This window comes from Balaenoptera acutorostrata, chromosome 4, assembly GCF_949987535.1.
Source record: "Balaenoptera acutorostrata chromosome 4, mBalAcu1.1, whole genome shotgun sequence".
NCBI lineage: Eukaryota > Metazoa > Chordata > Mammalia > Artiodactyla > Balaenopteridae > Balaenoptera > Balaenoptera acutorostrata.
In genome coordinates this window covers 15,612,026-15,635,572 of record NC_080067.1, presented here as the reverse complement: position 1 = coordinate 15,635,572, position 23,547 = coordinate 15,612,026, and the positions used below count along the sequence as shown (strand labels likewise).

Genomic DNA, 23,547 nt, shown 5'->3' with positions numbered 1-23,547 from the left:
AAGACCAGTGTCATAGAGTGTACTGCCTATGTTTTCTTCTAGGAGTTTTATGGTTTCAGGTCTCATATTTAAGTCTTTAACCCATTTTGAGTTTATTTTTGTACATGGTATGAGAAAAAAGTCCAGTTTTATTCTTCTGCATGTAGCTGTCCAGTTTTCCCAACATTGTTTTTTGAAGAGGCTGTCTTTTCCACATTATATACCCTTGCCTCCTTTGTCATACATTAAATGACCATATAAGTGTAGGTTCATTTCCGGGCTCTCTGTTCAGAAGAACTTTATCATTATTAATGGCTACCAAGTATTCCATCGTAGACATGTACCATTATTTAGAGACAAGTCTCCTACTAATGGATACTTAGGTTATTTCTAGTTTTTTCTTATCAAACACAAACCTGCCATGGGTATCTCTGTGCGTGCATCTTTCAGTAGCTGTACAATTGCCTTCTCTATACAAATTCTAGAAGTTGAATTGCTCAACCAAAGTGTATGCACATCTTACATAGTTATGTATGTGGCTACACTGCCCTCCAGAAAGGTTATAACAACATAGACCCAACCAACCATGGCCTTCCAGAGGTCTTCACTCTTGCCAACACCATCATGTTGTTGAAACACACTGCTGATGTGTTTCTACTTGCATGTTAGAGATATTAACAAAAAACATGCTCTAAATATTTTTCAGTTAGTCACATCTTTAAATCTTGTGATTTTTGTCATGTGTAAGCTTTTATTATACTATAAAAGAGCAATTTTTAAACAATTTCTGATTTTCATGACACATATGGAAAGATTCTATCACTCCAAACTTTTTAAAATCAGTATTTTCTGCTAGTACCATTATTCTTAACCTTTCTGTGATGAGAACCCTGTTTGAGAATCTTATGAAAACAGACCCACCCAGAAAAAAATGCCCTTAAATGTAAACATTTTGCAGACAATTCCACACAGTTCAAGACTTCATTAACCAGATGTGTGATCTTGCACAAATCATATTTTCTGTATTTCTCTGCAAACTAATACAGAATGATAAAATGTTTCTATCGTAGGACTATCTGTACAGGTCCAATGCAGAATACCCACTCTATCTATAGGTTAAGAGGGCCCCTTTCTAACATCTTCCTTCCAAGGACTCCATCCCCACTGCCTTGCTCTTCCTCCCATGCATACTACGTGAAAAATTTGTGCGTAGATACATGAGGATTTCTCTTAGTTTTTGCCAGTTGGCATCTCTAGCCAAGCCCTCTTATGTAACAAGGTTTGAAGAGTTAGGAAAAATTGGCAAAAAGATCCCTTTCCAGTCTCTACTCTTGAGGCTCATCTCAAAGAACCCCTCAAGTTTATTCTGAAAATTTTAAATTTTTATTAAAGTTCTTATTTATCATCACTTATCTTTTGGCCACTCTCAATTTCTATAGTTCCTGAGTCCTTAATTTTTACCACCCTGTAGGACAAAATTTAAAATCTCCTAATGAGTTAGGGGAAATTAAATAAGACTTAAAACTTATGAAGAACATAAACTATCACAGGATTGAGAGAAGGTTAATAGAAGGCGAGCCAATAACTACTCCAGAAGGAGGGAAGGTACTAAAGCATTGCACATTGCTTCACAGGTGGCAAGGAAGGAAAAAATATATAAGGTTTTCTCATCAAAATGTAAGCTAGTCATGTAATAGCTAAGAGGTGTGTACACAATGAAATTCAGAAGATCAAAGTACTTTAACAATGAGAGTTTTCACAGCATTCTCACGAAATTCAGGGGAATAAACCCAGGGCAGGGTAGAAATCTGGGTTACAGGCCAAGCTCTGCTACACAGGAGCTACTGACTGGCCTTGGGCAAGTCACTTCCCTTCTCTGGGTTGATAATCCCCAGTTTAAACCTTACATTCTCACAAAAGCCTCCTTGGACCCTAAGACAGCTCCCCGTGGTGGGCTTCTGTAGCTCCCAGTACTTACAGCTTTCAGACTTAATTATTTGTTCATTGTCTATCTTCTCCATTTGATAGTAAGCTCCACGTCTATATTCACCTCAGATCCCTTGCTCCTTACACAGTGCCTGGTACAAAATAGAGGGAAGGAGGGAGGGATGAATGAAGAAGTAACTGAATCAATAAATTGATCATAAAAAGAGGTAGACCTGATGACCTCTAAGGTGTGTTTAGAAGCTAATGTATTAAAGGCATTTCTTGCTGTTGAACTCTATAAATGCTTGGGTTTAATTAGGTTAAAACACTTATGGATCACCTAATTTGTTTGTTTTTTTTTTTTTTTTTTTTTTTTAGAAATTCACGTTCTTTTATTTATTTATTTATTTATTTATGACTGTGTTGGGTCTTCGTTTCTGTGCGAGGGCTTTCTCTAGTTGTGGCAAGTGGGGACCACTCTTCATCGCGGTGCGCGGGCCTCTCACCATCGCGGCCTCTCTTGTTGCGGAGCACAGGCTCCAGACGCACAGGCTCAGTAATTGTGGCTCACGGGCCCAGTTGCTCCGTGGCATGTGGGATCTTCCCAGACCAGGGCTCGAACCCGTGTCCCCTGCATTGGCAGGCAGATTCTCAACCACTGCGCCACCAGGGAAGCCCTGGATCACCTAATTTGAATGGAGTCTTATGCTTGGTCTATAGGGAGAAAAAGGGTAGCCAAGGATAAATGAGGATTAGGTCTTGTCCCTGCCCTTCAAAGAAATGAGTCTGGCTAGGGAAAAAAAAACTGCATTAAACAACTATGACAAAGGAATAGGACAACTTTAATGAAAGCAAAAGTAACAGAGTAAGTGATATGATTAAGGGAGCTGGGGTGACTCTCAATTATTAAAGTACACTACACAGAGGTGAAAGGACACTCTCTAACCACACAGCCAATTTAAGTGAGACCTGATGAAAAAGAACTCAGGCCCTTCCATCTCCTGGTAGTTAAGGAAGCTCCTTAAGTAAAAAGTGAGGCTCATGTTCCTGAGATTGCAGGCTCTTCACAGGGTTACAAGAGAGGAAAAGGTAAGATTCAGCTCAACAGATAAAGTCAGATATGGCCAAACCAATCCCACTGCAGACAGCTTTGGAGGCATGCAGAGTTTGACCCACCTGGAAGAATAAATGCTTCTCCAGGGAGAACCAAGCAAGTGGTGGTCATTGAAGAAACAGATTAAAATGGTAATTAAGTGAAGGTAAGAGAATGAGTAAGATAGGCTACAAACTATTAATGCAATGAAACCCCCATATTCTGAGGCCCTGCCACGTGCCTCCTACAGTGTAGGCCATGCAAAGAATGCAATAGAAGTTCATGGCAGGGTCCACGCCTGTGGAGACTCAGTGTCTAACTGTGGAGACAAATATGTAATTGAGGGGAAAAAATTCCAATAAGTAACAAAGTCTCCTAGCTCCAAAATGTGGCCTTAAACTGTGATGCCCAAAGAAGCAGGTAGGCAGGGAGGCCTGGCGCTGAACTGGGAAATAGGGCTTTGCCCTTGGCACCTCTAGGTCTCTTCTTGTTGGGCCTCTCACCCCTCAGGAGCATCCCTCTCCCATCTTTTTCACCCTGGGAAGGATTGTAGGCACAAGGGATTAGCCACAACATTTAGTGGCCTGCCCAGCAGCAAAACAAAAGAGAGGGAGGGAAACCCAGACAGACAGGATGTGGCGGAGAGAGCACATCTGAGAGCAGCGATTTGAGGGCCAAGCAGGGTGTGACATGAAGTAAAGTAAGATGCAAGTTCTTTTTCCTTCCTCAGGAACAAACCCACAGAGGGGCTATCAATCGTTCTCAGGTAAGTCTGACCCCATCGTCTCTTCTTCCTAAATTCTGAGGGAACAGGGGAGAGCTTCCGGCAGGAGAAAAGTTCTCAGCCCACAGGGCAGGCAATTGAGAGGGTTATTTAAAATTGAAGAAGGAGTAGGATACCCCACCTAACACAAGTCACAAAGGGGCTACATGTCAGCTGTTGTACCTCTCCTTCCCGTTGCTGTCCTCATCCTGGTGCCCATAATATAAAAAATGCAAAATCAAGTTTAAAAAATATCCAACTTGATCAGAGGCTGTATATTTCTTGCCTCCTCCAACTATGAATAACTCTGTGAGGAAGGACACATGGCTGAGCTCTGGTGACTCCCCTTCAAAAGGATTAACAAACAACTTCGTGCAACCCAGTGTCCCAGTTTATTGTTAGCACCCTCCCTTTTTTCCACCCTAAAACACACTCACACACAGGCACTCCCTCCATCAGTGCTCATGGAGAGAAGTGGTTGGGAGCTCCTGTTGCCTGCCTATAAAATCTCTCCATTCAAAGAAGTTACACTAGATAATCTTTCTGATTACTAGCCCAGAAAAACCCCAAACAAACAAAAAACTCTATCATAACTCTTCTCCAAAAAAAAGGATCTGGAAAGAACAATTCAGTCGTCCCTAGGTATCTGCTGGGATACCAAAAGTCACAGACCCTCTAGTCCCTTATATAAAATAACAGTGTTTGCATATAACCTACGCACATCCTCTCGTATACTTTAAGTAATCTCTAGATTACCTAATACCTCTGTATTACCTAATACAATGTAAATGCTATGTAAATTGTTGTAAATACAATGTAAATGCTATGTAAATAGTTGTCAGTGTGCAGCAAATTCAAGTTTTGCTTTTTGGAACTTTCTGGATTTTTTTTTTCCATAGAAAAACCCACACAGTTGTACTTATGCCTCTCATCAATAAACTCAAGCAAATATTTTCTCTCATATGGCTCATGTAGATTAATATCAAAAAAACAAACAACCCAACAGAAAAATGGGCAGAAGATCTAAATAGACATTTCTCCAAAGAAGACAGACAGATGGCCAAAAAGTACATGAAAAGATGCTCAACATTACTAATTATTAGAGCAATGCAAATCAAAACTGCAATGAGGTATCACCTCACACTGGTCAGAATGGCCATCATCAAAATATCTACAAACAATAAATGCTGGAGAGAGTGTGGAGAATAGGGAACCCTCCTACACTGGCTGGGAATATAAATTGGTACAGCCACTATGGAGAACAGCATGGAAGTTCCTTAAGAAACTAAAACTAGAGCTAACATATGACCCAGCAATCCCACCCCTGGGCATATATCTGGAGAAAAACATGGTTCAGAAGGATACAGGCACCCCAATGTTCATTGCAGAGCTGTTTACAATAGCCAAGACATGGAAGCAACCTAAATGTCCATCGACAGAGGAATGGATAAAGAAGATGTGGTACATATATACAATGGAATATTACTCAGCCATTAAAAAGAATGAAAAAATGCCATTTGCAGCAACATGGATGGACCTGGAGATTACCATATTAAGTGAAGTCAGGCAGACAGAGAAAGGCAAATATCATATGATATCGCTTATATGCGGGATCTAAAAAAATGATACCAATGAACTTATTTACAAAACAGAAACAGGCTCACAGATCTCAAAATCAAATTTATGGTTACCAAAGGGGAAACGTGGGGGGAAGTGATAAATTAGGAGATTGGGATTAACATATACACACTACTATATATAAAATAGATAACTAACAAGGACCTGCTGTATAGCACAGGAAACTCTACTCAATATTCTGCAATAACCTATATGGGAAAAGAATCTGAAAAGAATGGATATGTATATGTATAACTGAATCACTCTGTTGTATACCTGAAACTAACACATTGTTAATCAACTATACTCCAATACAAATTTTTTAAAAAAGCAAAAAAAGAGACAAAATTAATGCAATGAGACCCACACATACATATGAAATTGCAGCCCATGCTAAAAACTAAAAAAAAAAAAAAAAAAATCAAACCAGAAAAGCAATATTTAAGTTATTCTCACCTTGAGTAGAAAAAAATTTTAAAGCCTTATTTTGTGCATGGTACAATAAGGAAAATGGAGAAAAAAGAGGAAGAAAGAGTGAGAAGGGCCAGAAGGAGTTAGGTTTTAAAAACTACAATTTATAAGCCTAACATATGGCTTAAAATCATTTGAGCAAGAGGTGTAAAACCATAATTTAAATAGAGTGAACAAAAGAAACACAGATATGCTTTCAGCTCTACAGTGAGAAGGGCAGAGCTGCCAGGACAGCAACACCATTGTTTGAGAACAATGGCAGGTTTATTCATGTTAAACGTGCTATAACTGAGAATCAATATGGGGCACAGTCTGCTTAAATGAATTCCAAGTGTTTGTACAAAGCAATCCTGTTAATGTCATGTTGCATTTTATTAAATGATGTTTGGAATAAAAAGCCTGTTGGTTGGGCGCTGGAAAAGTTTGTTTTAAAGAGGTATACCTTATGATGACAGCTGTAATCATAGCATTTGATCTTCATGATAAATCTCACTATACATGAGAGGAAACAACTGCGAAGACAATGAATCAGTGCTCAGCGTTGTATGGAGTGACCCTGAAACTGCCTTCAATTTCTGATGTGGGCAGATACACCAGGACATTATGAGGGTCCAGGATAATTTTCACCATCACAGGTGGAAGGAGGACAGTATTTTCTTTTTTTCTCAAAGAACCAAGTTCTTTCAATCTTTTTTTTTCATTTTTATTTATTTATTTTTATTGACATACAGTTGATTTACAGTGTTTCAGGTGTTCAGCAAAATGATTCAGTTATACATACATATATATTATTTTTAGAGTCTTCTCCATTATAGGTTATTACAAGATATTGAACATAGTTCCCTGTGCTACACAGTAAATCCTTGTTGTTTATCTATTTTATATATCGTAGTGTGTATGTTAATCCCAATCTCCTAATTTATCCCTCCCTCCTCCCTGTTTTCTCTTTGGTAACCATAAGTTTGTTTTCTATGTCTGAGTCTATTTCTGTTTTGTAAATTGGTTCATTTGTATCATTTTTTTAGATTCCACATATAAGTGATATCATATGATATTTGTCTTTTCTGACTTACTTCATTCAGTATGACAATCTCTAGGTCCATCCACGTTGCTGCAAATGGCATTATTTCATTCTTTTTCATGGCTGAGTAATATTCCATTGTACATATATACTGCATCTTCTTTATCCATTCATCTGTCGATGGACTTTTAGACTGCTGCCATGCCTTGGCTATTGTAAATAGTGCTGCTATGAACATTGAGGTGCATGTATCTTTCGAATCAGAGTTTTCATCTTTTCTGGATATATGCCCAGGAGTAAGATTGCTGGATCATATGGTAACTCTATTTTTAGTTTAAGGAACCTCCATGCTGTTTTACATGGCGGCTGCACCAATTTACATTCCCACCAACAGTGTACAAGAGTCCCCTTTCTCCATACCCTAGGAGAGCATATCTTTAGGTACTTACTGATAGAGTTGGGGGGCTGGGGTCTTATCTAAGAAACATGTGGTTAGAGGTGTGGCAGTGGCAGGCAGAGGATGGCTAATCAAGAAATGTGATTCAGATCAGCTGGGCAATTCTGATGTTCAGTAACTTCATCAGCAAGCACACATGATGAACTTACACACAAAGCTCTGTGCTGGGCAGGAAGAAAAGAGGACACGGGCGAGGGAGTAACCCAGGTACCATGCTCACAAGCAGCCTATAAGGGCGTTATTATGAATCCCATCCTACAAATAAGAAAATTGAGGCTGAGAGATATTAAATATTTTGCCCAAAGTCACCTTTCTAAAATCTGATAGAGACCAGATGGAAATGCTGATCTGGCTAACAGGATAAAGGTCTTTCAATGCTACCAAACCAAATGGTCACTGAAAAGAAAGGGCATTCTATGCTGAGAGTAGACAATGGGACCAAAGACCAGTCTGAGTAAGGAGCAGTTTGTGCATAGAAAAAGTACAAAGTCAGAAAGTAAGTTGGAGTCAGACTGTGGACTGCCTTTATGTCTAGTTAAGAAGCACACTGTCTTGCAGGCTGCTGGGAATCACAGAACTTTGAAAATCAAAAAAGATGTAAGAAAGGGAGCAAAGAGACCAAAGGATCTACACCAGGTAACAGGGTTAGTGAGAGAAGGGAAAAGATGGAAAGGCATTTAGAGAAACACCAGAAGGAACAAGAAGTTAAAGTCCAGTACCATACTGACACAGGATTTGGGGCTCTCAAAGTAAAAGACACTAATTGGGGGTTACTAATAATGTCCTATTGTTTAATGTTTGGCAAATATTTTACTAATGCCAATAATTAAGAATTTCAGAAGTGATCTAATAAGTGTTCTTTCCAATAGAAAGGGGACAGCTTTTGACAGCTAAGGGAAGCATGCACCTGGTCTGCCTTCTTCCTCATGCAGGAAACTTCTTTTAAGGGGGACGTGCTGATAAGAAGTCATGTTTGAAGATATTATTGGGTTGGCCAAAAGGTTCCTTTGGTTTTTAAGTACAAATAAAAGACACATTTTTCATTTTCACCAAGAACTTTATTGAACAACATATTCACCCTTTTGTTCCACCGCCTTCTGCCATTTTTCAGGCAACTTCATAATTCCATCTTCCCAAAACTTTTTATCTTTTTGAGCAAAGAACTGTTCCAGGTGCCTTTTATAGCCTTCCAGGGAATTGAAATTTTTTCCATTAAGAGAATTTTGTAAAGACCAAAGTAAACGGACATCCAAAGGTGCAATGTCTGGTGAATACAGCGGATGAATCAGAACTTCCCAGTCAAGCTATAACAATTTTTGCCTGGTCATTAAAGAAACACACAGTCTTGCGTTATCCTGATGGAAGATTATGTGTTTTCTGTTGACTAAGTCTGGACGCTTTTCGTCGAGTGCTGCTTTCAGTTGGTCTAATTGGGAGCAGTACTTGTTGGAATTAATTGCTTGGTTTTTCCGGAAGGAGCTCATAATAGAGGACTCCCTTCCAATCCCACCATATACACAATATCACCTTCTTTGGATGAGGACAGGCCTTTGGTGTGGTTGGTGGTGGTTCATTTTGCTTGCCCCACCATCTCTTCCGTTCCACATTATTGTACTGTATCCACTTTTTCACTGCCCATCACAATTTGTTTTAAAAATGGAACATTTTTGTTATGTTTAAGTAGAGAATTGCACGTGGAAATACGGTCAAGAAGGTTTTTTTCACTTAACTTATGTGGAACCCAAACATCAAAGCAATGAACATAATAAAGCAAACAAAATAATGATTATCAACGCTTGACTTGGATATTTTGAGTATGTCGGCGATCTCCAGCGTGGTATAACATTGATTGTTCTCAATTAATGTCTCAATTTGATTGCTATCAACTTCAACTGGTCTACCTGACCGTGGAGCATCGTCCAGCGAGAAATCTCCAGCATGAAACTTTGCAAACTACTTTTGACATGTTCAACCAGTCACAGCACCTTCTCCATACACTGCACAAATCCTTTTCTGCATTTCAGTTTTGTTTTTACCTTTCTTGAAATAACAAAGCATAATATGCCGAAAATGTTGCTTTTTTTCTTCCATCTTCAATATTAAAATGGCTACACAAAAATTCAACAATTTTGATTTTTTTTTAAAATGCACACTGATATGACAGCTGTCACAATACAATCTAACAAAATTGTTTCAATGACGTTAAAGACAACTAAATACTACTAGAGCCATCTTGCAGAAAAAAACAAACGAACCTTTTGGCCAACCCAATACTCTAGCCACAGCTTTGTTTCTTGGAAAGTTGACGGCCAAGATTCAACGATGTGCTCAGGAGGGAAAAGGCCTGAGTAGGATCTATCACCCCTTCCTGTGGCTCATGGGAAGAACAGGACAGTTCACTAAACCTGGAGGTTTCAGCCCTCCCCTCAAGCATCTGTGTCCTCAGTCCTTGCCTCTCGAGCACATTTATCTCCCAACAACCTCACAAGGAATGGACTACAGCAGGACAAAATCCCAGGATTCAGGATCTAGGGCCTAGAGAGAGCAGATGCCTTTACTGTTGCTACAGAATCTTCATGCAGGGGCTGCAAATTAATTCCTGATTCTATGAGAAAAAACATAATTTTGTTTTATTTTTGTAAAAAATAAATTAGATATGCACAAATTTGACTTACAGTATAAACTAAAGATAAAGTAAGATTAGCACTTGTTTAAAATTAAAATTGAAGATTTTAATCTGGAAATATGTGGTTATCTGTATACAAATCTTCCTGCTCAGAAGAAAGACGAATATATACGTTAAAACTAATTCGATACAATGCTCTATTTTTCCCTTCTCATTAAAAAAATTCAATAGAGGGGATAGGGATCTTCACAGAGTAAGAAGAGAAACTGAAGCAAAAGATTCATCTCTGCTCCCTTCCCCTTAGTAGGCAGCAGCTGGGTGAGAAAGCTGATCCTTCAATAACAGAGTACATTCTTTCCTCAACCAGCAGTTGTAGAAGCCCCACTGCACTTCTCTTCTGCCTCTTTCAAAAGAAGCTGCATCCAAGGAAATACAGACTCTCTGAATGTGGCACCACCGTGCTGCAGCTACTTGAGAAGAGTAAGAGCCTTCAGTAGATTCAGTGAGCCAAAGTGCTCACTGTTTGTGCTACCACAGGGCACACCCTTCACAGCTGTGCAGGCCCATGGAGCTGGAACCATCATTCTTATCCTGTCACAGAATCATAAATAGGGACAGAGCCTTCTGCAATATGAGAATGCACTCCCTTGTAAAGTCATATTCAATCACTGGTTCAAATGAAACTAACTCTCCAAGATTAGGGGTAAATGAACAAAACACACTACAACACAAAACATTTTAAAGTCTGCTTTGTAAGGCGGTAATCCCCAAAATGACAACATCTATATGGAATTTATCTTTGGAGTAATAAGCCAAGTTATTTTCCTTTGTCAGAACTGGAATCTTACAAACCCAGCTACTGAACAACACTTGTCAGAGATGTCAAAACATCTTTCAACATTTAGACAGCCACCTAGCCATTATTCCTGTGGGATACATGGGTGGTTGAGAGAATCACATTTGACAGATGCAAAAAATAAGATACCCATATGGAAAATACAACTCCTCATTTCCCAACCATCTAGCCCAGCAATTTCCCTACCATTCTGCACAGGGATGCAGCCAGTCGCCTCAAAAAAAAAAAAAAAGGATACAGGCTTTTTCACAATTGCTACTCAATGTGTAGGCTTTGAAAGTAATCTTCCAATTCTTTATTATACACATGACCCACAAACACTGTTTATATTGATTCCAAGAATTAAGAATTCAGGGTCCTTACACCAGAGAGGTCTCATGTTCTATCAGTCTACCCCACCATTGCTTCCTTCCAGAGAAACCACAGTCCTTGTTGAGGCAAGAAGACCTAGGCCACAGCTGTGTGGAACAAGAGAGTACCCCTAAGACTGCCTGGTAGAAGAGCTTTGACCAGACGGATGGTAGTTACTACAGAATTATCATATTCCTTTCCTTCTTGGTCCGTACACAGACCATCAGTTAGGTTGTGGCGACAGGAAGACCTGAGCAGAGAAGCCAAAACGGAAATGCTGAGCCATGTTAATGGTCAAGAAGTAGAATGTGGACTGATCAAGTACTGTTAGTGCAGATACATGCTGGAGTTGCAACAGATCAGGGGACAATCTTCCTGGTCCTGAGTTAGGTCCTGTCTCCATGATGTCTGGCCAGACTACAGCTCTTTCTCATGCTGAAAGGCCTCTGGGATTCCTCCCAACTTGCCACATGTCTGACATTTGTTTTATTTTCTCATGCATCCTTACTTAAGCCTTCCATTTCTTAAGGTAACTTGAATGAGTTTCTGTTCTCGTAATCAAAGACATTTATAGGGGCCCCACAGCAAGATGTCTGAAAGTGTTCCTTTTCTCTTTACTAACTATAAAACAATCTCAGATCTCCCATCTGACAGTCTACACATAACCTCACAAATTTAGGGCTACTTTGCCAGTTTTTGTAATCACAGAGAAAGAAAAGAAATGGCTGGCAAAGCCCCTTTCCCCTGGACTGTCTTTAAATTGCCCTTGCTGCATTTTTTCTCCCAGTCGATCCCTGCCACATGTAGACCACCATTTACTTTCAGTAGATCTAGAAGGTTCAGCCACAGTTAAGTCAAGAATAAAAACCCAGCATCCTATGGGAGCCTTAGTAGTCTCTCCACCCTCTGTGGCACTGACAGAATCCCCCCTGTGACTTCTTGGTTGATTTCAAGGTTCAGGGACCAAGTTTTCCACTGGCAAAACCTGATTCTTCTGGTCCCTAAAAAATAAGATTGGCTCCCAAAGCAGTTCCAGCACTGGGAAAAGGTCAGGTCATATCAGAAATTAATTAGCCAGCCCCTCGGAGCACTGCACCTTCTGCAACTCTAATTACTCCTCCCTCCTAACAAAACACCCCACTCAACTCTCTAGCAACCAGTGATTCTCAATCACAGGCAGTATTTGGAAATGTGAGGGGCCATGCAGGTTGACTCAATGACTTGGTTAGGGTAATACAGGTATTTAGTAACCAGGGATGCTAAATGTCCTATAATGGACAGCAAAGTTCCACACGATGATGAATCATTGTATCAAAATGTTAACAGCACCTCCCTTGAGAAACACTGAGCCCCCTCCAACATTCCCAGCAGACCAAAGCAGGACAGAAAGGCAAAGTGAAGAGAGGAGGGCAGTAAGAGGACCAGCACTGCACCACCAGAAGTGAAGCAGTCGAGTGAAGACTGTCCGGGGATCATCTCGCCCTGGCTACCTCCTTCCCCTTGCCTCCAGGAACACTACTCACAGCACACAAACTCCTTGTTCTCTCCTGCTACCACTCAAAACAGTCTTGGGCTCAGATTTAAATTACATCTTTTAAAATGTGTGTCTTTATTTCCACATCTTTTCCTTTGTTCTAATTATGGTAGTTTCTAAGCAACTAATGTTGGTGCTACTAATAGATAATATCACCTGAAAATTCTTCCATGTTGCTAAAGGGCTTAATTACTAAATTTGTACTATAATATGTCTGTTGGAAAATCTAGAGACTAATTCTTTAGGGGATAACTCCTCAGAGATTAAACTTGAGAGATTAAACTTGTGAATTAATACCTTCTTATGAAACACTTTTTTGAGCCACACTGGGGCTTGGAAGAAGGGAAGGTGAAAACTCTCTCGCCACTTCTCCCAGACTCTTTGTTATGCTCTAGGCAGTATCAAAAGAGACATCCTGCACAAACTAGCTTCACCACCAAGGGTCAGGGCATGGAGAGACCAGATGGAAAGAGACAGCTCAGCAGCCTTGGATTAAAGCACAAATATTTTTGAGGCAGTGTGCTCAGTTATGTCAGAGAGACAGGCCCATGGCACTTTCTGTAACAGACAGATGCTGCAGCAAGGTAAAAAGTTCAGCAAGAGCCACTCACAGATTGAAAAGTGCCCAAGAATGGAGAAGTCCAAAATGCAATCCTGTTTTAAATGAGGTGAGGTCTTGTTATAACAAGCGCACTTGCTGTCACTACAAGTGTGCATTTCTGACAAATAGGGTCCTTCCAGACTGAAGCAGTGCTATCCAACAGAATTCCTCTGATGATGGCAATGCTCTCTGTCCGCACTGTGCCTGTGTCAATATGGTAGTGTTTGTTGTAAGTTTTGTCAGTGTACCTAATAATTGCAGGGACCAGAAACACAGCAAGGCTGAACACAAATCTGCCAGGACAGTTTACATCTAATCCCTGCACTTGCCCTTCCTTAGAGTTAAACTGAGGCTTTCTAGTAAAATAACGTGATTGCTTCAGGCCTAAGTCAGGGTGATGGCCTTTTTCACCATTCCAACACAGAGTTCTAGAAGATTATCAGAACACCTGTGATTTTAAAACATTTTATGTATCATTCAAAGAGCATGAGTTGAAGATAAACCCTTTTCCATAATTCCAAAGGGGAGAAGAAACAGAAATGTAAAAGTGCTAGAATAAAAACAGATTTCTCCAAACATTCTCTGGTCTTTGTTGTATTACCTGCAAAATCTGTTCTAGGATCAGTAGTCATTTGGGAGGATATTTTTCTTTGGGGGGGTTACTTCTTTATGTCCTTTGATCTGATTATACATGAGTCACTTTAGCATTAAGAGATTACCACAGGGCTTCCCTGATGGCGCAGTGGTTGAGAATCTGCCTGCTAATGCAGGGGACACAGGTTCGAGCCCTGGTCTGGGAAGATCCCACATGCCGCGGAGCAACTAGGCCCGTGAGCCACAATTACTGAGCCTGCACGTCTGGAGCCTGTGCTCCACAACAAGAGAGGCCGCGATAGTGAGAGGCCCGCGCAGCGCGATGAAGAGTGGCCCCCACTTGCCACAACTAGAGAAAAGCCCTCGCACAGAAACGAAGACCCAAAACAGCCATAAATAAATAAATAAATAAATAAAAATTAAAAAAAAAAAAGACTAGAATAACTAGAATCAGAGATAGCAAAATATGCATCATCTTTCTAAAAAAAAAAAAAAAAAAAAAGAGATTACCACAACCCCCCCAACCCCCAGTCAAAAGCAATTTCCTTGACTGCTCTTCTAAACAGCCTCCTTCTCCCTCCTCCACTCTCCCATTTTTTAACTTTCCAAAAAAAAGCCTTTATTCACGAGTATATTGTTGAAATGAGCTGAATATGAAGCTCTCAAGTAAAATCAGAATCCAGTACTGTTCATCATTTCCCACACCACTAACCCTTCACCCTTCAAACTCCCCTGCTCCTCAGCTACTGCCTTCACAAGGATTAAGAGTGATCCTTGAGTCCTGGAAATTTGGGGAGACAGATATTTCTTAGCATTTATAGAGCTCCCAAGTAATCACACAGCACTATGTACATCCCTTCTTTAGGGTGCTGAGTTATAAATGCTGTGTCCATTTTACAGGTAGGGAAACTGGAGCAAAATGAGGCTAAATGATTAAAATACAGTCCCAGAGAAACTCAGAGCAAGATTAAGTCACTGTACACCTCCAGCAGTGGTTCTCAACCAGGGGCAGTTTTCCCCCCCAGGGGACATTTGGCAGTGTCTGGAGACATTTCTGATTGTCACGATTGCGGTGGGGTGGAGTGGGGGAACTACCGGCCTCTAGTGGGTAGAGGCCAAGGATGCTGCTGAACATGCTACAATGCACAGGACAGCCCACAACAAAGAATCGCCAGGCTCAGCATGTCAGTGGTGCCGAGGATGAGAATCCCTGATCCTCTGGCATCTCCAGCACTACTTTCTTTGGCCCCTAGTCAATAAAGAATGGCTCCCTCTGTAATTTGATCCTTGTACAATATTTACACAAGAAACATGCCAGTTCAGTGTTATTTCTGGCATACTATACTTTTTAGTTACTTTTAAAATGGAAAATATATGGGAGCCACAGAGGAAAATGAGGAAAGCTGGCAAAGTGTGGCTCCTTTCCTCTAATGAGAAAGCTTAGCCAATACCAGGTCCTTTCCTTAGCGACCCCCAGGCACTGAGCTGGGGTCTGTGTCTGGCTACTCACTTGGACTCTTCAGTTGTTGATGTGCTTTGCAGCTGCCTTTTCTCTGCTTTGCTTATCTCTAAGCATGCACATCACTCCAGAGCAGTAATGATGTATGCTTATGGGAATCTCCAGAGGTCTACAGCCTCTAATTGTCTATTTTGTTCAGAAAATTGTACTCATTACTGAGCCATGTGAGGCACAGAAGGACATCAGCCTTTCTGGGTGCCCTCTGTCTGAGCCTGGGTAACGGGACGTTATCAGCAAGGGCTCCACAGTATTGAAATAAGATGCTTAAAAACAACCCTCCATCCAGTTTTTCAGCTGATTACTTTTATTTTTTTTATATAACTTCCTGTCCCCCTCTTTCCTAACCATCCTTAGCTCTGTTTAGATTTGTATTAACTATAATTTTCTCTTCAGTGAGTCTGATTTTAGTTTAAGCTCTAGAAGCCAGAGAGTTCAGAAAGGACTGGATGTCCTTTCCACCCCTCCCTCCCAGACTTCCACTGGTCTCTGAGAAGGGCACACCAAACAGTGAACTTCTTCTCCTTTTGGTCTCAAAAATCTTCAGGACAAATGAAAATCCAAAGCCAGCTTTGGTTATAATGCTCCCAGTGCCTACATCCGTTGCACTAGGGACTGCAAACAGATGAGGAGGGAATGGACATGTGACTTCCAGTGACACTGGATAAAATAAAATGGAATGGGCAAAACCACGTGCTTTGCTACTGCTATTATCCACCAAACTGGGAATCATCAACTCTCTGGTAAGCTGTTTCCGCCTCCCATCCCAAAAAGAAAAGTGATTAATGCAGGAAAAGTTAAGCAAAGTAATCCACGGAGGGGGAGGATGCTGAGAGAGGGGAATTTGAGCCAGCAGAGCTAACAATATGATACAGCTACAGGAAAGCGGCACTCAGGCCTAGTTCCCTCCCCTACAGTGTATCTCAGGAAGGCCCAGCAACACCCTCACCACCCACGTAAATCAAATCCCACACAAACTCACTAAAACTTCTTGTGCTGAGATATTCCAATGCAGAGATTCCATCCCATCACCCTGACAATGGTTTTAGCTTTGTAAGTGCTGATCTTAATGGTGTTTATGAGCTGAATCACCAAAGGCTTTGGGAACCTTTCACAAACAGGGCACCCCATTGCACTGACTCCAAGAGGCTGTTAAGACAAGGGTAAAACCAGAGCAACAATGGCAACAATGCTTTTGACTTACCCTGGAGTAGAGGGTGTGAGAGCCTTCAAACGCACTTACATCCTTGTGACCCATCAGCTCTGCTGCCTTTCACCACTCACTTCTGCATGGTGGACCACAACCGATCAATCACCAACTACCAAAGACGAAAAATGAATGAATGCGTTAGGCCAGAAGATCCGTAACTTCAAGTCCCAAGCTACTGCTCAAGTGAATTTGCTAGTGTAGGCTAAGTACTTACTTAACACATAGACCCAAACACATATACTAGCTCTAGTTCAGTAAAAGTCTGTTTCTGGTCCTTGTATACATACTGGACAAGTGAACAGTGGAGGGGCCCTCCTTGATCAGTGATCCAGGCACCCAGGCTGACAAAAGTCCTGCCATCCTTAGACACAGCTTCCAAGATCCCCCAGGGGTCCTTTCCAGTCCAGCCTACGAGGAGTGTAAAACAACATGGAGGAACTCACATGGGTGTTCTCTTTTTGTGTTTTCTTCCTAAAAGTGGACCACAACCCTTTTCTGCTTCCACTCAGTTACACAGCCACACCTAAGCCCATGGGTTGCTGGGTAGCTAGTAATCAGTCTCATACAAGCCTGATTCCAGCCCAACAAAGAAGACAGTGTTAGTTTTAGAGTATGGAGTTCTGGGTGAGACACTAGCACAGTGAACTTGACTTAGTTACTTAACAACTCTGAGATCTGGTTTCCTCATCTGTGAAATACCCTGCTTCCTTCATTGACCGGTGTGTCAACGTGAGATTCAAAATGAGACAAAACAGCACTTCTGAGACTTTAAAGTACATGCATGGCACCTGGGCATCTTGATAAAATGCAGATTGCAAACTCCCAGATGACACCAATGCTGCTGTTCTCTGACCACACTTTAAGAAGAAAAGAGATTTTTAAAATTAGAGAATATTTTTGTATACCACAAAGTGATTTGCAGATATAAAGAATTATTATCTTGGCACCGACTTTGATTATACATGAATTCCCAACTAGCCAGCATTTTCAGGATATGTTTAGCCTGAGTACCAGGTAAAATTTCATAGAGTCACAGGATTTTGGAACTGGAAAGGATGTAAGTGGTCACTGCTCTCCCCTCTTATTTTCCAGACAAGGAAACAAACTCAGAGAAGTCAACGATGTCCCCAAAATCTCAGAACAACTTAGCGTGCTGGAATTAGAATCCAGAAATTTGACTATTTCTTCTCTTATTACATATATTCGATTCTTCTTTTCCTTCTGAAGAAGAAAAGGTAGTTTTATTCTTCTGCTAAAGCGAGAATAAATGCTACCCTGGCCCAAATCTAAAAAGGTTCCAGAAGGTAGCATTCACCAGCATGGGTCACCATCGTACCAAATGTAAGTGAGGGGGTTACAGGACAGACATTGAGATTTTCAAGCAGACGTTCTTCAGAACATAGTGATTTCCATCAAAGTTATATCTCATGTGTCCAAAATGTGACTTGAACACAAATTAACTTCTGTATACCTTCTGGCAAAAACAAGAATTTTTAGTTTCCATATATACACACTGAGTCACTCCTATTAGGGGACAATTAGAAAAAGAGAATTTGAGATTGCAAATAAAAAAGGGAAAGGAAATAATTAGCTGAGGAGGAGCAGTGGTTTCTGTAGTCAACCCTGGAGACAAATAAAGGAACCTCAAGATTTTTTATCCCCGACACCTAAATTATTTTCCATCTCTGAGATCATGGTGAGTCCTAGGAGTTAACAGCAGAAAGTAAAACATAGGGCCTCAGCAGTGAGAGACAGGAGTCCAAACTCCAAGTCCCAAGTCAGAAAGGCATTGACTTACCTGGAAATCAAATCAGATTGGGGAAGAAGGAAGCCTCTTAGTATGCATGTCTCCAATAAAGCCATATAAATTTGAAACTGTTTTGGTGAAATTAGGAGGGCGTACTTACTGAGCAAGGAATGATAAATGGAAATCCATACTTGCATATCCATCATTAAGATGGGTAAAATGTTATTATCAGCATCTTCATTTAGTGAGTAATTTCAAGCATTCTAATAAAGGTAAAATGTTCTAAGAACTTCTATAGGTTTACTTCTGTACTCCACCCCCAACTCTCTTCCACCATAGTGTCTCTAGCACCTCAAAAATTCTCACATCCTGGCCATTTCCCAGAACCTATTCTAGACCCTAGAATTTTTACCCTATTTTTGTGCCATGGACCCTCCCCTCCTTTTGGCAATCTATTGAAGCCTAAGGAGCTCCTTCTTAGAATAATCTGTTAAATGCATAGAGAAAATATATAAGATTACAAAGGAAGCCAATTATATGGAAATACTCTTCTATCCACATAGCCCTCAAGAGTCCATGGACCCAATTTAAAAACATCTGATTGGGGAATGACTCTTCTAGGGTGATGAAAGCTTTTTCTTACAGGAAAGGTTATGCAGAAAAGTTTTAAAAATACAAGGATGTATAGTAACAATGCTGCTCAAGAACAGTCAGAGAAGAAAAGAATGAGGTGCAAAAAGAAGCCTGACCTTGAATTTCTGCCCAAACACAACACTAGTCATGCTGTGGCTTTAAAACCCTACATTAAGGAATTACTCAGAATTTTTTTGGCTCCAGCCCTGTAGATACAGCATCTTCTGTGTACTGATGGCAGGTGAAGAAACACAGCACTGGAGAAGGCAAGACTGACATAAGCCCGAGCTTGGGTCCTAGTTCTCTAACTAGCTCTGTTAGCTTGGTCAAGTCACTCAGCTCTGAGGTGAAACTCCTTGCCTGTAAAATGAGAAGGTTGAGCTAAACCATCCCTAGGTTTCTTACAACTCTGAATTATTAGGATTCTAAGACAATGCACAATCATTTCTCTGAGAAGAAATATTAGTGAGATTTCTTTTTGCCCTAGGTTCACTGCATGAAAATACCTTCTAGATGAGAATTTTTCAGAGGTTTCAGAAATAGCTTATAAGACTCACCTGGCCATAGAATTTTAGACTTAGAAGGGATTTTAAGAGACATGCACCACATCTCACCAATCCCAGTGACCAGGTGAGAAAACTGAGGTTCTGAAAGGCAAAGAAATGTATTTGAGGTCACATAATGAGGCAGTGTTAGTGGACTGTTCTGACTACTGCCATCTAGCATCAGCAGGATTTTAGGATTTGGCACTGGTAGTAGAACCTAGCTCATGAGTTCACTTGAAGAGAGACAGAAATAAACTTCAAATAAGCTGAGCCATAGAATGGGGATGGCACGAGGAAGCAGGTGACTGGAGTAATGACTCCCAGCAGCAGTGTTCTATGCCTCCAGTAGGGTCAAAGCTCGTATGCACAGCAACCTCACTAGCAACAGTACTACCTCCCTCAAATATCATGGCTACAAAATCCATCTCAAAGAACAGTCAATTACAAAAAATGAAAAACAACAACAAAAACGAAAAAGGTATTTCAAAACAGGGGAATAGATGAACGAACCCTGGCTAAAAAGGTCAATGAAACCAGAGTTCAAGATTTGAAATGTTAATACAATCTTAAAATACTTGTTAGGAATTTTTAAGTTTTAGGATTCAAAATAACTTTGACCTACCTTTGTGGACAGCGCTGAAGTACAGTAGCTACGAGCATTATTTTAACTAATACCCTCACCACTATCTTCAGAGCATGTAATTTTTGGATACTGATCAGGTTTAAAAGTTAGACATGTATTTCCATAGTCCCGTCCATGTGTAGAGACTAGTTTTATAAGCAAAGAAGTAGAAACTATGAAGTTGTTGGGAATTTTGATTGAATCATGATTTCAACCTCATTTTCAATTAGCCAACATGTATGCCAAGTACTTTCAAAACCTGTGCTATGAGGCTTAATTGTCAGTTTACCCTCTCCACCTCCCACACACAACCAGCAGAGTAATAGCACCATTCCCACCCACAATCACCATCCCTACCTTAGAGCAACATTTCTGGCTTTCAGAACTTTTTTTTTCTTTTAGATTCTCTTTGAGAACCGATACAGCCTTTCAAAATCTATACTAGAGGCTACACACTGCTGGTTTGCCACCTCTATATTTCATCTCTTCCAGGAATTCCCAGAGACAGCAGTGCCATCTACTGGTAGGGAGGGCACAACTTGTTTTCTGGAAGCCAGTGGGTGACACGTCAAGGATCTGAAAGAATGGCAGCCTAGATTTGTGTCTTTGTGAGCCTTTCTTTTCTAGAGCACATTACAAGCATAACTGATGCTTACAATCTGACACACAGAACTCCACAGGAGCCCCCATCGTGAAGGGCAGGTCTTCTGTAAGCCACAAAAAGCCCAGCCAGTCTAGCCAATAGTGAGGCGGCTCTGCCTAGAAATGCCTCCTCAAGGCTCCTCAAGGCTGAGCCTTGCTGAATTAAACACTTCCTAGCTCTCCTTTACCCCCATGCTTCTGTATCAGATGATCTCACCCGTGCCCCCACCTGTGGCAATGTTATCCCGCTCTATCTTACAGCAAGCGTCCCAGGGAAGGTGCTCAGACCCCTCTCAACGTGAAGGCTCTTAGATTTACACAATGTGACACAGATCCTGCTCAAAGCACGCTACTGCTTAGGCATGCAGGTCAGACTCTAATCTCTCTCATTCACTCTCCATGCCCCCCGTCCCTGACCCAGGGGACAGAAACAACAGAAAAGAAATGATTTTGTTGTTGCTTTTAAAGCTACACTAGTGGGCTTTTATTGACTCAGAGAATAAACCTTGTCCTGTAGGTCACGTTGCTTCCCTCAAGATGAACTAAGCCTGCCAATCTTTCTGTGTTCCCTTGTGTAACCTAATAAGTGTTTCTCAACCTTTCCAAAACCCCTGCCTCCCTTCCACAGGCTAAAGATAAACACTGCATGCCCTTTGTGTATTTATGTAACAAAAGTGACATTTTTCTCTCTAAACATAAGCATATACCTTTTCAAACTACACCACCTACCCCAGCCTCGGAATTCCTTCCTCTCCCCACTGCATACCAGCTAAAAACAAATCACTGACAAATTTTAAAATTATTCTTACTATTCCAAGCTGTCAGGTGACAATCTATATTTTACTTTACGAGAGTCATTTGTTATATTCCCAACAAGCTTTGCAGCACCTTCTCTTTTACTTTTGCTCACCCCAGAGAACCACCAAAAGTTGATTTGTTACAGTTGATGTTAATTCGGATTCCCCCTAACAAATTTAAGTGTTCCCTCTTCAATTAGCTTGAACTTGCCAAGTAAATTGATTTCTTAGCAAGTGTAGGCATTTCACAGGCATGGAGTGTGTCTTAGATGCTTGAAAAAAATCACATTGTTTCCTAAAAAAAACACAAAACTTTGTATGGGGAAGGTAAGAGTAATAAAAAGCCTTTGAAGCGGTATCTACCAGGAACCTGAGAGATTCTTGTCCATTTCCTACCAGAATAAGCTCTAAATGAATTACAGTGAAACTCCAGTATACAGTAAAATCTTCCTAATAACAGTTAGTTGAACCACTTCTTACCAAGCAGACTACCAGGTACATCTAACAAATTAACCAGTGGAAAACTGAAGGGACTTTCTATACTTCGTTATAAGATGTACAGTGTGCCCTTGCTATTGCAGGTCTGGGAAAATGCAGAAGGAAAGAGGCAGGGGATGCCTCCCTTTTTAAAGTATGACTTAAAGGAGACATTCCCCCCCACCCCCATGCACAAGCAGGTTTGGCATCCAATGGTCTTCTTTAAGCACGCACTTTTCAAAGAATTAAGGAGATCTAAATGGGTGTAATTTAGACCCTTCTCCCTACAGCCCATTAACATGCTGGAAATAAGTCATTACTTGCTTCGACAGTCCAGAAAAACCTCAGTTTACAGAGATAACCAGTTTACAGAGATAAACGCCCTTCCCTCCCCTCCCCACCCCACCCCCCCGCCCCCCCGCCCCTCAGAAAAAGGTTTTCTTGAAAGAGAATATCAGTGTGATGGTCTGGTCTGCAGTTCACTGCAGGCATCTCCCTCCTCACAATTACCAGTCATCAGTTTCGCTGTAATTTCTTATGGTAGCCTCTCATTTAGACCTGCTCCGCCAGTGCCCAGCTGCTTTTAAAATCATCATTTTCCGTCTCCTTACGGATCTCTGTATTCCTTAGGCAGGCTGAAAGCGCTCAATTTCGGTGCAGCTCCGGGACTGAGAGCTGGCGGGCAGGTCCGGAGAAGCCTTGCACCGGTGCACCTGGGCTGGCCCACCGGTCCTTGCCCCCACCCCAGCCTGCACGGCTGCGCCAGGAATTCGGCTTTGCTCGCCGCCGCCGGATTACTTCGAGTCCCGCGGCTTGGCCAAAGTGACACCACATTTTTTTCTTCGTTTTCACATGTGACAGGTCCCACTGCATTAAAGCCATCTTCTCCCCGGCCCCCGCCCCACCACCTTTCACCCTTTACCTCGGGAGGGGGTCGATACCAGAATCCCCCCGGGCGGGAAACAAAGGCTGAGGCGAGGCTGCCAGGTGGGCAACTCCCCTCAGGCGGACCCGTCACCGCGGTGAGGAGGATGGGGAGATGCATTAGAGGGCAGAAAAAGGGAAACCGAGGCACCGAGGGTGATGGCTGAGCCCGGGTCTGCATCCTCTCCCAAGCGAGGCTCCCCGGGCGGGCGAACCCCAGACCTCCCCCCGCCCCGCTCGCCCGCACCCGGCAGCGGAAGGACAGGGAGGCCGCCCCGCGGCGGTTCTTACCTCGGGAGAAGCGCTCCGACTCCCTCCGACGGCTCGGGGAAAAAAAACTCCGCCGCTTGCGCACGCGCACTCGCGTTCTCGCGCCTTCGCGCCCCCGCGCGCGCCTCTCCGACCCGGCTTTGGCCCGCCCCGGCCCTGTCCGTCAGCGTCCGCGAGAGCCAATCCAGTAGCACGGGAGGACCAGCCCCGGTCACGTGGTAGTGCCAGCCAATCACCAAATTGCCCTCGGCAGCACCCTCTCCGATGTCTCTGGG

The 23,547-nt window shown here is 41.8% G+C and overlaps 1 protein-coding gene across 2 annotated transcripts in view; it reads right to left on the bottom strand.

The window, feature by feature from the left end:
- The window catches only part of TMEM108 (transmembrane protein 108), a 381,103-nt gene extending 357,762 nt beyond the window's left edge, over positions 1-23,341 (bottom strand). For both annotated transcript variants that reach the window (XM_007180919.2, XM_007180918.2), the window contains exons 1-2: positions 23,294-23,341; positions 16,610-16,724 (exon numbers count right to left, since the gene is read on the bottom strand). The gene's annotated coding sequence lies outside the window, so the exon portion shown is untranslated. The remainder of the gene's footprint in view (positions 1-16,609; positions 16,725-23,293) is intronic.
- Between the last annotated feature and the right edge of the window lie 206 nt (positions 23,342-23,547).